Consider the following 14,950-nt stretch of genomic DNA (forward strand, 5'->3'; position numbering starts at 1 on the left):
TGTCCCCCTGCTGTCACTGCCTCATAACAAAAAGGTGAGAAATTTCCACAGCCTCCATGGAGAGCAGACACTTCATCAGGACGTGGAAATCACAGTTTTTTTGTTGCTCTCTTATGAGGCTTGAATGATGAAAAAAGCATCACAGAATCTGAAACGAATCAGAAAAGGCTTCAGGATCTAAAAAGAGTCTGATAAATCTAGACATTTATATAGTTGTTTTTATGCCAAGTTGTTGCTTTGTGTCGGTTCCATGTGGAAACATTTGCAGTTTTTGTGTTTGGCGAGCTGCTCTCCTCTTCTGCACGTGATGAGCTTCATCCGGCTGTAAGTGAGCCTCCGTTCCCTCTTATCGATCAGCTGGAGTAATGTGATTCCTTCGGGGGGGGGTCCGCTCCACTGAAACGCTCCTTTCTACCTGGAAGGCTGAATTAAAATAAAAAACTCCAGATCAATAATAAATAAACCATGACATTATCTGTTTTTTTATAGTCCTGTCGGTTATAATCATGTGAGGAAAAGGGGAAAAAGTGATGAGGAGTTGGAAAAAAGTGGAAAAGTGACAGAAAAGGGAAGGAGATGGGTCTGTGTGTTATGTAAGTGTGTGTGTGTGTGTGTGTGTTGCACAGGCCTGCAGATTAATCCAGTGGGTTTTATCCTCACTGAATGGGACAGTGGGGCTTTGCAGTGATTATCCCTGCAGGCCTCAAATGATTGCTTGAATCTCCTGTACATCCCACACTGTCATGTCTGCCTGCCTGCCAACACATCTCCGTCTGCTTTTACTGTGACGAGTTCAGCACAAACTGGCAGCTCTGGGCATTTATTTTTGTATTTTTAAAATATATTTATTTATAATTGATTATTATTTGGAAAAACTTGTTAAGTTTTAAACTTTCTCCTCATCTGAATGACAAGGTTTTCATTTCCGTCCATGTGAATCTGCTTCTTTGCCTTCAGTATTGCCGTTTGCGGTTTAAGGGTGGAGACTTTTTGGTTGCATTATTTGCGCAGAAATGTATATACGTTTCTTAGAAAAAGATCTAATTAAAAGGTCCTGTGTTTTCCTTGGTGATTTTCCACAGCAGATTTGCCTGCGTGTGTCCCTCCTGCCTCTCCGTAGGGAGCGTTTTAATGCGGCGGGGCCATATTGTCACAGCAGGCGTTGCTCTTGGCAGGAAGTCAACTGGTTCCTTGACACTTGCGTCCGTCCTGGACTGAGAGTTTTCTCTGAAAAACCTGTGAAAACTCTCAGCTTTTAGAAACTGCATTATTGTTACAGATAATGTCAGATATCTAAATATATTAAGAGTATTTTTAGTCTCATTCTGATCATTTATTGATCTATTTTTTAAACAACAAATACTGTTTCAAGTTGCATTTATTTGCTTGATTTGAACAATGTCACTCAGATTTGTTTTTTTTATTTCATATCGACTTAATTCTTCACTATTGGACTTGTTTTGGATATTCTAGAAAATTGTGCGACAGATATTATATTTTTTTACTCTAAACTTGAATTTTTGTTTTAAAAAAATCATTTTTTTAGCCACTTTAACCTAAGGGTACCTTGTTTGGGTTTTTCCCTTTAAAACAAGCGTTTTTTTTTTAAACATAATTGTATGTTTTTTGTTCAATTTTCTGCTTTTCTTTCTTACAAATCGCTACTTTGTGCACATTTCTTTTCCACAAACATGTGCTTTTTATTAAATCTGCCTATAGTAAGGGATGCATACGCTGGTGAACCCTGGACTTGATACGTCTCCTGGATGCTGGTGCAAACCCGCTTCATTAGCGGTGAGGCAGACAGCGGCATGAATAGCTCAGGCCTCAGGCTTTCTTCATGCCCAGGTCAGATCTTGGTTGTTGCATCTAATGGGGTCAGCGGTGTGTGTGCAGCCTTCTTTAGGTTTGTACGACAGGAAAATGTTGCAGGAATGCCGCTGCGTCTCTGTGGCGTGGATCTACCGTTTGTGGTGATGAGTTTGTGGAGGAAAATGTTTCTAAAGTAGGAGAGCAGTTAACCGTCCAGAGCCTTCAAGTGCATCTGATTCTGCTCAACCCTCTAAGAAAAGTCCAGCAGGGCTGGAAGCAACAGTAGAAGCCATTAGTGTACGCAGGAGCACGTCAGTGTGTGTTTGTGTGTTTGCATGGGATGTTTGTGTCTCCATAACTGAGTTATAGCAGGCTCTCCATCTCAACAATAACCTCTATGACGCCAGGATAAGTGTTCAGCGTCCAGCATCTCTGCTCTGTGTGTGTGTGTGTGCATGTGCACGTGCACACAGACAGCTGTACACTCTATAAGTAATCCAGAAACATGCTGGTTTCTGTTATCTTTACATAACATTTGAATCACATTGATGCACATTCGACTTCTTCTGCACAGAAATGCTGTTTTTTTTATTTAAAATCTTTCTCTTTTAAAAAAAAAAAGATAATTTGTTGAAAAAATAATTTATAAAGTTTCATTTTGCAGTCATTGATTGTGTAATTTTAACCGCTTCTTCAAAAGATATAAATAACTGAAGCTGAAAACAGCACATTTTTCTCTCGGTTACTTTACTGAAAGTTTCAAATATGTTATTCATTATTTTCTTTAACTGAAACTGCTGTAAATTCATGTTGGTTTAGGGTCAGCAAACCACTGACTCTTAATTTATAAAGCATCTTAAAATAATTTCTCAGTTAAACAACACTGCATACAAACTGAACGTCCAGCAGGTTGATAAAACAAAAAGAAAACAGTAAGAAAATATAATTAAACCATGTCTTTGTATGATTATATTTATGTCAGAATAAGTTTTGTTGTGTGTGGAATATGTTTCTGTTCCTCCACGCTCCATCATCGGCCATCACAGCTGATTTCTGAGACAGATCAAACTCTCAGGTTTTGAGGCTCTTGGTCTGTAACTCTGCAGCGCTGCGACCTCTTTTTGTTTTTGATTTATTTTTATTTACTCGTGTTAGAGGGTTTTTGGTTTTCTCATGTTAGAGGGTTTTTCTCTTCATCTTTAAAGTATTTATGTTCTGTCATGTTTGGATGTTTTATTTTTGCTTTGTCATGTTTGGAGGTTTTTGTTTTCTTAATTTTAGTTTTTTTTCTGGTTGTGTTTAGTTTTCTTTTTTTGTTTTTGTTTTGTCATGCTTGACGTTTTTTCTGCTTTATCATCTTTGGTCTTTGGAGGTTTTTGTTTTGTCATGTTTGAAGGTTTATTTTTGTTTTGTCATATTTGGAGTTTTTTTTTGCTTCTTTTACGTTTAGAGGTTTTTTTTTATTTTTATTTTTATTTGCTTTGTCAGGTTTAGAAGTTTTTTGTTTTGTCATGTTTGGAGATTTCTTGTTTTGTTATATTTGGAGGTTTCTTGTTGTGTCGTATTTTAAGGTTTTTTGCTTTGTCATGTTCAGAGGTTCTTTTTGAGGCAATTTGCTGACTAATCCTTTGAAAACATCTCTGGGTAAGACACTAAAGTGCAGACTTCAGACTTCTCTCTTACTGATCGGAGAATCTCATATATTCTGGAAGATAAATAATTTTACAAAAGCTACATTTAATATTTAAAGTTTTTCAGTTGATTTTCAGCAGCTTTCTTTGTGAAGCAGGAAAGAAATGCAGGGTTTTATTATTTTCCTTTTTTTGCCTCCAATATGGACATTTCACATCAGTGTTTATTGACACTGGAATCACTAAAAAAGAAAATATAAAAATTGTGGGGAAATTATATCTTTTAATGATTAAACTTCTGCCTTAAGTTAAGTTTTTTATTCACAGAGGAATTTGGAGCAAAAAAGGAAAATAAAATGTAGATTTCAGGTAGACTAAGTTTTCAGAATTGATCTTAATCATTATCAGCTGTTCAAGGGAGACTTTTGAAAAGATTTCAACAAATAAAATTCAAACATTTTTGTGATGAACATTTTAAAAAAAACTTTACAGAGTTAAACAAGTAAGCATAGATGTGAGGAACAAAACTGTACTGAAGGAGAAATTATAATAAAATACATGTATTTTATTAAATTAATGTATTTATTACTGCAGTAATGTCTGTAAAATGTCAAATTTAGGGATGAAATTAATGTGTAAGTTTTAGAATCAACCATAAAACCACCAGATCTTGATGACTCCTAAACCTGCCAAAGATTTAAGACTAAAACAAAACATTTTCATTGCTTGTTTTAAAAACACATTTTTGTCTTTGACACTTTCAAATTTGGATTAAAACAAAGCAGTTCATCCACTTTAGAACAAAACGTGTTCTTTTTAAGGCCTTTTTATTTGAAACCCTGATTCTCAGTGACTAAAGTGAGGAAATTATGTGAATTCAGGTTGAAAATATATATTTTTTAAATTAAATCTGTGTTGTATTTGAATGTAGACCCTTCATTTGTGCGTCTTTTGCTTTTAAAGGTTCTTTCAATAAAAGCCTTTCGTTTAGAAAAGAAGAACGAAAAGGTCAGAAATATTAATTAAATTAAAGACTGAACAGCTTGCTTGTTATTATTATATTTTTGTGAACCTTTTTAGATGAAATTGTTTGACTGAAGCAACAGAATGGAGCTCCCTCCCCTCTGAAAATCCGTATGACGCTGAAACATGTTCGGTGAGTGAACATCAGTCGCTCCTCATCTGGGTGGACTTTCTGCTCCACGAGTCCAAAGACATTCATGAAGGTTAATTGGCAATTCTAAGTCGCCTGAAGGTCTGTGCCACTCTGTGTTAGTCTAATAATGGACATTTCCCCCTGAAACTCACCTGTGTGTGTTTTTACTGACGTTCTCTTTTGTGACTGAAGGACGGAGCCGAAACGACGATTATTGAACCAATAGTACCTACATGTAAGCAAAAAATACTTTCATTGTATAGCAATTTTTTTTCAAATAAATAACTTTTTTTGTAGTAAATATAAGCATAAAAATAAAAAATAACATAAAAGAAAAGAAAAAAATTAGGTAAAATACACCAATATATAAAAAAACAAAAAAATCAAGCAACAAAATCTCTTAAAATTGTAATAAAGAAATTGAAAAACGTCAATATAAATACCCAATACCAAATATATAAAACAAAAATCTTAAATATCTTAAAAACAAAAAATATATATTTTTATAAAAATGTGTAAATTTTCATCAAAACTTTCACACGTGACATTAACCTCTCAAGACCTGAGCTCATACTTGAGTTAACCCTCTGCAGTCACATGATCCCAGTTAAGGAGTATGAACCACTGGGAATAAAATCCAAAATGTGATGTCAGCTGTATGGTCACATGTCTTTGCTAAATTCAAAGTGTTTCCACACATTGGACTGTAATGATAGATTAATCATTTCCTGCTGTGTGTTGTTTGCTGTGATAGACTTTTCGTTTTTGTGTTATAATAGAGTAAACCTATAATCGCCTCTTAATCCAAATGGTATTTTCCAAAAAACAATTATTGATTGATCTCATTTTGAAACAATTTTTTAATAGTAAATTCGATTTGATGGAGAATAGAGTCATAAAAGGCCCAAAGAGAGAAGAGAGAAGTCAGGATGAACTAAACAATTTCTGACCAGTTAGGCTTGTTGGCAAATCTAAAAGAACTTTGAGCTCTTTGAAAACCAGACCATCAAACCGTCTCTGCTCTCGTGTTTTTGCAGCAGTCTCTCAGTGTGCTCTCCTTCACTTCCTTCTTCTTTGTACTACATTTATCTCCATGCGTTTGGCTTCAGCAGCTGCTGCAGAACTAAAGACTAATTCTAACAGAAGCACTTGCATGTGTAGGTGACAAAGCCCTGCGGGACACCTCAAGGAACGGGATTACATCAGAACTTGGAAGGACATAAATTCACATTTTCATAAAGTGGGTCTCTCAATCGTTCTTTGAGCCTTCAATAACTGGACTTTGTGAATAAAATCAATTTGCTACAATTAATTTAAAGAGAAACATCTATTTTTAAAAATAAAATCTATACAAAACCATTAAAAAACACTGGCGTTGCTACGGAAACATTCATGGATGAGTGAAAAAGATGTAAAAGAGCCACAAATTCAAAATGTAGACTTTTAAATGTATTATGATGTGAAGTCAGCATCACTTTCAATCTTTAGAGACTAGAATATGTTTTTTTTTAATAACTCTATGTACTAAATTCTTAAAGATCTAGAATAATTCAAAAATTGTAATGCTTCCCAAAGACGTCCTCCATAAACGACATTTAGGAACATCAACAAAAGCTTTATATCGTTTTCAGCTCACTTCCTGTATTCCTGCAGGATGCAACAATCCAGAAAGCCAATAAAACTCCAGAAAATCAGATTTATTCTTACTCACATGCAGATGAGGAGCAAGAATAGTAAAGCTTATTTCCTACCCCTCACCCCCCACTGGAATGAATCTGCAGAAATAAATCTGTGGATGAATGAAAAGTAAAACTGCAGCAGTTATCCTAAAAAAAAGAAAAACATCACATTTAGGTTGAGCGTAAGCCTGCAAGAAACATGCAGCCGAACAAGAGCCCAGCTGACCTGAATTCCCCGACTGTGACACTGAGTGCAGCCGCCGCCGCCGCCGCCGCCGCCGCCGCCGCTCGCCGGCGTCCTACTTCCTCCTCAAATGTTGTTTATCTGAAGTGAGCATGCAGCTGGATTCATGGCAGCTGGTTGGAGAAACCATTCATCACAAAACGAGGAAGATTCTGGTTCTAAGTGGGAAAAAAAGCTTCATTTATTTATTTTCTGGCTTTGCTTCCACCCACATTTCCACAAAAAGATCTTCAGACAATTGGACTGCTCTTCAATGATTCATGTACGGAAATTTCAATCATTTTAAAGCCAATAAAGTACTTTGACAGATTTAAGAGAAGCACAGCAGAAAAGGGGATTGGTTGAACTTTGAACTGACCCTCTTTGCGCAGATTTTTCTGTAAACTTTGTTTTACATAGGGCTAGGTTAATGAAATCAATCAAAGCTTAATAGATCAATAATTGATCCATAAAAGTACAGACTAATCTAATATATTTTGCTAAAGTCTGCTAGCTTGATGCTAACGTATAATGGAATTTTCCATTGGATGGCTAACACTCGGTTGACCTAAACATACATTGCTGAATAAATTAACATCTTTATATACTCACAGGGAAGTAACCATTTGTGGTCTAAAACTGTTTTCTGCTCATACTTTCTTCTTCTGGAATAGTGTAATGCTATATCATGATTGCCACCTAGTGGCCAAACTGAAACGTCCTCCAGGAGAGGCAGAACAATTGTTGGAGCTTCTCTGTTTGAGAATCCATGTTAACAATCTGATTATAATTTCACTGATGATGGAAGATGTATAGAAATAAAACTAAGATCAAAATTGAATTTCTGGGTATTTCTTAAATCAAATTAATGTGAATCAGGAGCAGACATAAAAAAAAGACATTTGAAAAAGATTGCATTTGTTGCATAATAAGCTGGGCTGTGACAAAACCACAAGTTCCCTGCTGATGGATCCACTTGCAGACGAATAGATTCATGAACGTCTTGGTTTAGTAACTCGACCGAGCTGGCATCTGGCTCAAAACTGTACGGCTGGATGACTTAAATATTTTTCACCATTTTTGTTGCACTGCTAATATTAGGTTGGGAGAATGAGGGGCTGTACAGTAGGGATGTGTGTTTGCAAGAGTCTGGCGATACAATATGTATTGTGATACCCGGTTCACAATACAATACTTGTCACAATATATTTTCTAAAGCTGTACCTAAACAAATTTTCACTGTTTTTAAAAAGTATGACCACCTGACTAACTCATTGTAATTAAATGGCAAAATGTATTATATCTAATGATCACAACTGTATCTCATTTACAAGGCGCTTTTACCCACTAATTCATGGTGCTTTTCTATTGGTAAATAAAGAAATATTTGTCCTTAAAGGGAAATAACAACACTGATTGATTTCCCCAATTAAAATTTTTTCAGTATAAAAGAGAAAAAAGTGGAAAACAAAAGTAAGACACTGAAGGAAGCCCATAAATGAATAATTAAATATTGCCATGTCTGCATAAAAGTCTAGGAACTTTCTAGGAACTTTATTCCTCCACAGTTTTTAGGATTATTAGTTTTTTTGCTTTAACCAGATTATGAAGCACGAGGCCACACATGTTGTTTACCACATTTTGATGTCTTTTTGAACCGTCAGCTGATTAAATGTCAGGCAGGTTCACTCCGACTGTAACATCTCATTTCATTTACTTTAGTGGTCTATTTAAATAAACCCCCTTTCTTTTTATTAGTAAAGTTTTTATTATTTTGGATTTTTTCCCCACAATAAAGACAGAGGATAAACTACAAAAGTTTGATATTTGGCCTGTTAAACCCTGAATATTATTTATATTAGCAATTAAACTTTCAAAGGAAACGGTCTCTTTCTTGAGTTTAATCCAGTCCTCATGTTGAGGCTTGTGGGGACTTTTCCAGTTTCTTACAATAAGTAATAAATCCATTTTCTTGACTTCTTGGACAACAAAGCTGCATTATAGAAGGTTTTATAATTATAAAGACTCAGAAATATGAATCTTAAGAATTAAAGAGTGGTATAGAACCCAGATAATCGCTTTATTTTGTTGATTTTCATAGCTGTCCTGTATTTAAAACAGAGAAAAGAAGCCACACCCATTCAGATGGTGGTGTTAGCGGTCGTCTTTATGCTCTTGAAGAATGAGCCTCCAGCAGCAGCAGAGTCCTTCAGCGTGCTGTTCTGATGAAGGTCATGCCGAGGTTTCCTCATCCTGTTTTTACCTTTCAGAATTAAAGCTCGTCATATTTCTATCAATAATTCAGCACTGCCCTTTGAGTGTTTTTTTTTCACATGAAGCTTGTTCAGTTATCCTGGAGTTTCTGTTGTGTTAAGTGGGAGCTAAATGAACCATTAAAGCAGTATGATTGTCATCATTCCTGGAGATGTTTTTGTAGACGGAGAGAACGTGGAAAACGGAGGGAGACAAAGAAAGCGTCAGAGGAAGTGGAGGAAACGATGGAAGCCAAATCCTCTTTCCCCGCTGACTTTAATCTCTCCGTGGGCTGAGCCCGGCAGTTCAGGCCTCACAGCAGCTGTCAGTCAAGACGAGTGACGGGCTGCAGGTGGGGGAGGGGGTGGAGCCTCCCGTGCACACACGTGTGTGTGGGCTACATGCTAAAGAGGACGTGACCTTCAGATAGAAGGATGGACTGAAGGACGAAGGAAAGACGGGTGTGAATGAAACCTCTGTCTCACTAAAGCTTCAAATTGAAAAAAAAAACTTTCATGCTTGTGTCCACATTAGACTGTCTATGTTCTCAGATGACATTGGATACTAGGGGTTACCATAAATAGTACTGGGGCTGTTCTGGGCAGATGTGCTTCTAGTCCTGTTAGGGGCCTCAGGGACCGGCAACTTGTTTGTTTTTCTGAAACAAAGCTCTTCCTGTAGCTCATTACCTGGATCAGGTGTGTTTTAGTAGTAAGATGCACTGACTTTATATGAGAACTGGACTGAGTGACCCTTCCAAACAGGAAGTACCCGCCAAAAGCCAAAATCCCATAGACTTATATTGAGAAAAAAACAGCCATTAATGTCATTCTATTCGTCAGAATAACCATTCTCTGATTTGGACCAATCAGTGATGACATCTGGCTTCCACATGATGACATCACGCTCAGTCGGTCCAGTTCTCTTATACAGTCCATGGTTAGATGGAGGTTAGTAGGAAACACATAAGGAAGGATATTTAAGGCCTTTGAATTGAGTATTTTTGATCTCTTTTAGGGACTTTTTTATTCATTTTTGTTTTACTGGATTCTGTGAATTCAGAGGTTTTCTAGCATTAAATGTAGGCTGAAATAAGATAAGATAAAGATACTTTATTGATCCCTCCCAGGGACAATTTGCAATCCTAAAATTATAAAAATAGAATCATAGACAAATATAAATCATAAAATAGAATCTTTTCTTTTGTTTTTCAACCACTTACAGGCGAACTTGTTCAAGGTTTCATCAACCAAAAACAAGTCCAGATTGTAGATGCAGACCGCAGACCTTCTCCACCAGTAGAGCTGCCATGATTAGTCGATTAGTCACGACTATGTCAACTTTTAAATTAGTCTACGACTAATTTAATATTTGTTTAGTCATTTTGTTTTTTTTTTTCATCTAGCCACAGTGTTTTGTCCAAAAGTTTGTTAGAAAATCTAGATATATCTGTCAAATATGAGGCAAGTTGTTGTGTTGTTTCTTTTTCTTTTTTTGTGTTTGGGTCCATTTTTGTCCCGAAGTTTCTTACTGATTTTCCTGAACTCTGACCTTCACTGAGTCAAGTGAGCTTAGCTCTTTTTTACACCTTCTTCTGCCTTCTTCATGACCTCCTGGATGAGTATCACTCCTGTGTGTGAAATTTGTTCTCTGTATTTTACTCATCTACTGGGGGAGTGGTGACCTGCAGACACAGCCGCAATCAAGAATAATTTGGTGGTTTAACTCCCGAATCCAACCCTGTAATGCTATCTGGCAAGTATGGAGGCACTGGGTCCCATTTTTGGAGTCTTTGGTATGACTCGAGGGAATTTGAATCCATGACCTTTCAGTCTCGGGGTGGACACTCTAGAACTAGACCACTGAGTTAGTTTTCAGTCATTTGTTTTTGTTTACAACACAGGTGTCAAACTCCAGGCCTTAAGGGGCCGGTATCCCACATGTTTTCCTATCAATCCACCATTGAAGCTCTTTTATTGGCCAAACACACCTGATCCAGGTAATCAGCAGCAGATAAGGCAGGGTTTCTGGAAAACCAGCAGGACGTCGGTCCTTGAGGCCTACAGTTCGACACCCCTGGTTTACAAGATTTTTCTAGTTGTTTCAATGTTTTTATTCATGGAGAACTTTGAAATATCGTTCAGCTGTTGCATTTTGTACAAAAACATTAACACCACAACCTGGCTCTTATGTTTGTGATGATCAGAGTTTTTCTCTTCTAAAATTGTACTAAATGTAACCATTTTATGATCATTTTACTGTGCATGCTAAGCCGTGTCTCTTTGTTTACTGCCTATCTAATATGGTGTTGCTTTTTACGTATCCTAGACAACAGTAAACGGCTAGCGTAACGTTTCTAACATATATAACTCATTTGTTTTGTCTAATTTGGCATCTACTGTTTGTTTTGATCTAATTTGACATTTAGCTAATATTTTAGCAATATGCTGACTGTGTTGACTAAATTGGAATCTACTGAGTTTTTTAGGTTAACTTGCCATTTAGCTATTTTTTTTAGCTATATGCTAGCTGTTTTGGCTTAATTAGTCGTTTTAAGATATTTTTTGTTAGTTAGGTATTTAGCTGTTGTTTTAGCATTATGCTAGTTTATTTGGTAGTTTATTTGGCTAATATTTTAGCATCTACTGGGATTTTTTTTACGCTAATTTGATATTTAGCTGATATTTCACAATATGCTAGTTTTTTTTTACTAATTAGCCATTTTTTATAGTTTTTATAGTATTGTTTTATCGCTATGCTAGCTCATTTGGCTTAGTAGCACAAAACAAGATGTTGACGTCAACCAAAGAAAATGCCTTACCTCCAGCCCTCGCAAAGTCCGGCTAGAGTCTTTTCCGTCACTTCCTGATAGTGTGTCGCCATTTTGTAACCTGTGGACAGTGATTGGTTTGAGTCGGTCTGGCTCACGTTTTCAGAGGAACTACAGTCAACAATTATGAGTGAACTTGTTCTGGCTTGTTTGAAGTCCACACCCCTTCCATAGAAAGTTGATTGGAGAAGCTGCCAATCAAACGTTTGAGGTGTGGCCAGCGGACACCACGTGCTTTTACTGAGGCATCTGATTGGTCCATTTATAACTTGAATTACTTGCAATAAAAAATATATATATTTTGAAAAATAGGATTAGAAAGGAGATATTAAAAAGAATGTATTAGAGAAGGAATGATCATTCTGACAAAAAAAAATCACTGAGTGAAGTGAACTTTGGCCTTCTTGCAACCAGCAGGTACTTCCTATTTGGAACACGAGAGCGGAGAGGTTTGTTATGTCCATTTATTATACTGTCTATGCTTATTAAGCATCTACTGAGGTTTTTTAGTCTTTTTTGGAATTTAGCTAACATTTTAGCAAAATGCTAGCTGGTTTGAGTAAATTAGTCATGTGTATAGTTTCTTTAGGCTAATTTGTCATATAGCTATAAATATAGCTCATATGACATATAGCTCATTTGGCATCTTTTGAGTTTTTTTTACTTATTTGGAATTTTGCGAACATTTTAGCAAAAGAGATCATTTATATATTATATATACATTTGCAGTTTTTAATTTAATTTTGTCATTTACCCATAGAATTTGCATTATTCTTGCTTGTTTAGCCAATTTCCTTTGAAAGTGAGATGTTGCATCTCAAGGGCCATTCCATTAACAATAAATAAATATTCCAGGCGTTTCTTAAATCATATGTGATATCTTGGCACTTTGACTTATCGTTAAGCTTTGTCATTATAGGCAAACATTTTTAGGTACTTATTTAAGATTTTATCTTGAGCAAAGTTCAACTTCTTCAACTACTTAAGCATTAACAAAAGTGCTAAACCATTTTAAGCTATCATCTTCAGCGGCCACATTCACCTTACGGCTTTCACACTTGCATAATCAAAGGTAATGTTATAATTTAGCTTAATTAATGTTGCATCTGTTTTTACTAATTTCACACCCTTTTGTGATTTGTTGTTTTTTTGTTCTAAACTTACTTTTTATTTTTCCTTTTTCTTTTTTGCAAAGCACTTTGGCACCTTGTAGGTGTTGTAAAGTGCGATAGAAATGATTAAATAAATAAAGATTGAAAAAATTCTAACCATTGGGTTTTTACACTAAACTTCAGTTCATACAAAAACCTCATAAATATTATTTTGCACTACAATAAAAAGCTAGAAAACTGAGATTTTCAGTAAATTGTTGAAGGTTCAGACTATACCAAGATTTAGATGAAGGGAGCAGAGAAAGGAGAACAGAAAGAGCGACTTCCCGCAGAATGACAGGAAATGAATCAGAGCTGCAGGTGAGCGAAGGGGAAGCAGCTCAGCTGCAAAGACCCCAGCAATCAAAGGCAGGTCGATATCACAGCAGATCCTTGGAAAGATGAGCGTGGAGACATATAAACGAAGGGAGAAAAAAGGGTGATGGCGAGGTCAGGTTCTTCTTTTTATATGGTTGCCATGGACAACAAAACATGTCAACAGATTAACTGTACTGTATATGAGAACTGGACTGAGTGAGTGTCACATCGCCTATAGAAAGTTCTCCAATGAAGTGAAGTCATTATTAGAGACAGACGTCATGAGCTAGCAGTGATTGTTCTAAGTTTGTCTACATCTGTTTCTATGGCAACTTCTCTGGCCAATCAGGAGTGAGCTTGATGGAAGTCCACGCTCCGTCCACATGAAAGCAAGAGAATCTGTCAAACAAATGCTTCGAACGTTGGACAAAAGACCACCTACTTTAATTGAGACATCTGATTGGCTAGTTTATAGCTTTAAAACTGTGCACTACAGTAAAAATATAGTAAAAAAATAAATTTGGATAATCAAGAAAATGTTTTTAAAAAGGCATCAGAGCAAGGATGGTCTTTCTGACAAATACAATAACTGAATAATAACGGTTTATTTTTCTGAAGAAGTCTATAGGTGTCAGCTTCTTGGAACCAGCAGGTACTTCCTGTTTGGAATGAGGGGGGGGGGGGTCACTCAGTCCAGCTCTCAAACACAGTCAATGGTCAACACGTGTATGAAGTGAGGTCCAGATCCTGTGGACCGTCCAGCAGCTGCTCAGATGTTTAGAATTTACCTATAAAATCCTCGTGTGCAGCTCTGCATCTGCTAAAATGTCAGCATAAATATTTCAGAGTTCCCAAAGACAAAAAACACTCGCATGAGAAGCAAATCTGCCCCTCCCTTCCTTCCCTCCATGTTTTTTCCCGGCACATGTTCAATTATTAACCGCCGTGTCGGCTGCAGAGGGCGGAGTCAGAGACCGACAGGAGGTCAAACAGAACGACGGCCTTCGTTAAGCTCTGCCTGCTCACCTCAGAGGCCTTCACCGTCACAAAAATTCATCTGGAAACGAGATGTGATACTAAAACCAAATTAACTCATTTTTGCTGTTCTGCCAGGATGTTAGGAGCCTCTGGTGTTCTATTTTCATCTCAAACCTTCTCTGTGTGCAGTAAACCCCATCATCCAGCACAGAACCCGGCTGGCTCCAAATGGCAGCAGCCTCTGCATGTTGTAGGAAATTAGATCACATAAAGCTTTAATGATTCTGAGCTGAAAGCTGCTGGCTGGTTAAATTTGTATCAGCGGCAATCTGCGATGGAGGATCTGCCATGATTGGTGCAATTGAAATAAAAAGATGCACAAATGAGCTCTGATTGGACCGGATTAGATTATCTGCTTCATTTAAATCTGAATAGTTCAGGCGGAGGGATGTTGCGTTCGCAGCAGCTGGATGCGACAGTCTGTCCGCAGAGCAACAAGCGCATGCATTTTTCATGGAGCATACCTCCACACTTTCTAGCCGAGCGTTAGAGTGGTTTAAAATAGACCAGCGCCTCAGTCCTGCTCCTCAAGGCGAAGTTTACCTCCTTCCTCTCACAGAGTTTCTCTGACTAATCCAACCTGTTATGCAGGAGTCATGGTGTCCACAATAAGGATTTCTGATGTCTGTTAGTGTGTAACTGTGGATCATCAATGGCTGTATTTGAGAACTGGACCAAGTGAGCGTGGCGTCACTAATAGGAAACCGTTTATTTCTAGCTCCAACCAAATTAAGTCAATTCACTCATATTTTTGTGATACGGAGGCTGCCATGTTGAAACCATTGACTCAAACTGGACTGAGTTATATGAAATATAGACCACAATGCATTGCCAAAAATGCTTTTAAATGTAATTTTTT

At 36.9% G+C, this 14,950-nt stretch overlaps 1 protein-coding gene and 1 long non-coding RNA gene across 4 annotated transcripts in view; one reads left to right on the plus strand and one right to left on the minus strand.

The window, feature by feature from the left end:
* Window positions 1-14,950, plus strand: part of LOC112160526 (synaptosomal-associated protein 25-A) — a 45,851-nt gene that overhangs the window by 816 nt on the left and 30,085 nt on the right. The window lies entirely within an intron of this gene.
* LOC112160527 lies at window positions 151-11,810 on the minus strand. 2 transcript variants are annotated; one of them, XR_004947650.1, is made up of 4 exons: window positions 11,576-11,810; window positions 6,351-6,680; window positions 4,752-4,828; window positions 151-415 (listed from the first exon to the last, which is right to left on the minus strand). It is a non-coding gene; the product is annotated as an uncharacterized LOC112160527 (long non-coding RNA). The 2 variants fall into 2 exon arrangements; XR_004947649.1 differs by having other exon boundaries at window positions 151-423.

Source organism: Oryzias melastigma, linkage group LG3, assembly GCF_002922805.2.
Source record: "Oryzias melastigma strain HK-1 linkage group LG3, ASM292280v2, whole genome shotgun sequence".
Classification (NCBI taxonomy): Eukaryota; Metazoa; Chordata; class Actinopteri; order Beloniformes; family Adrianichthyidae; genus Oryzias; species Oryzias melastigma.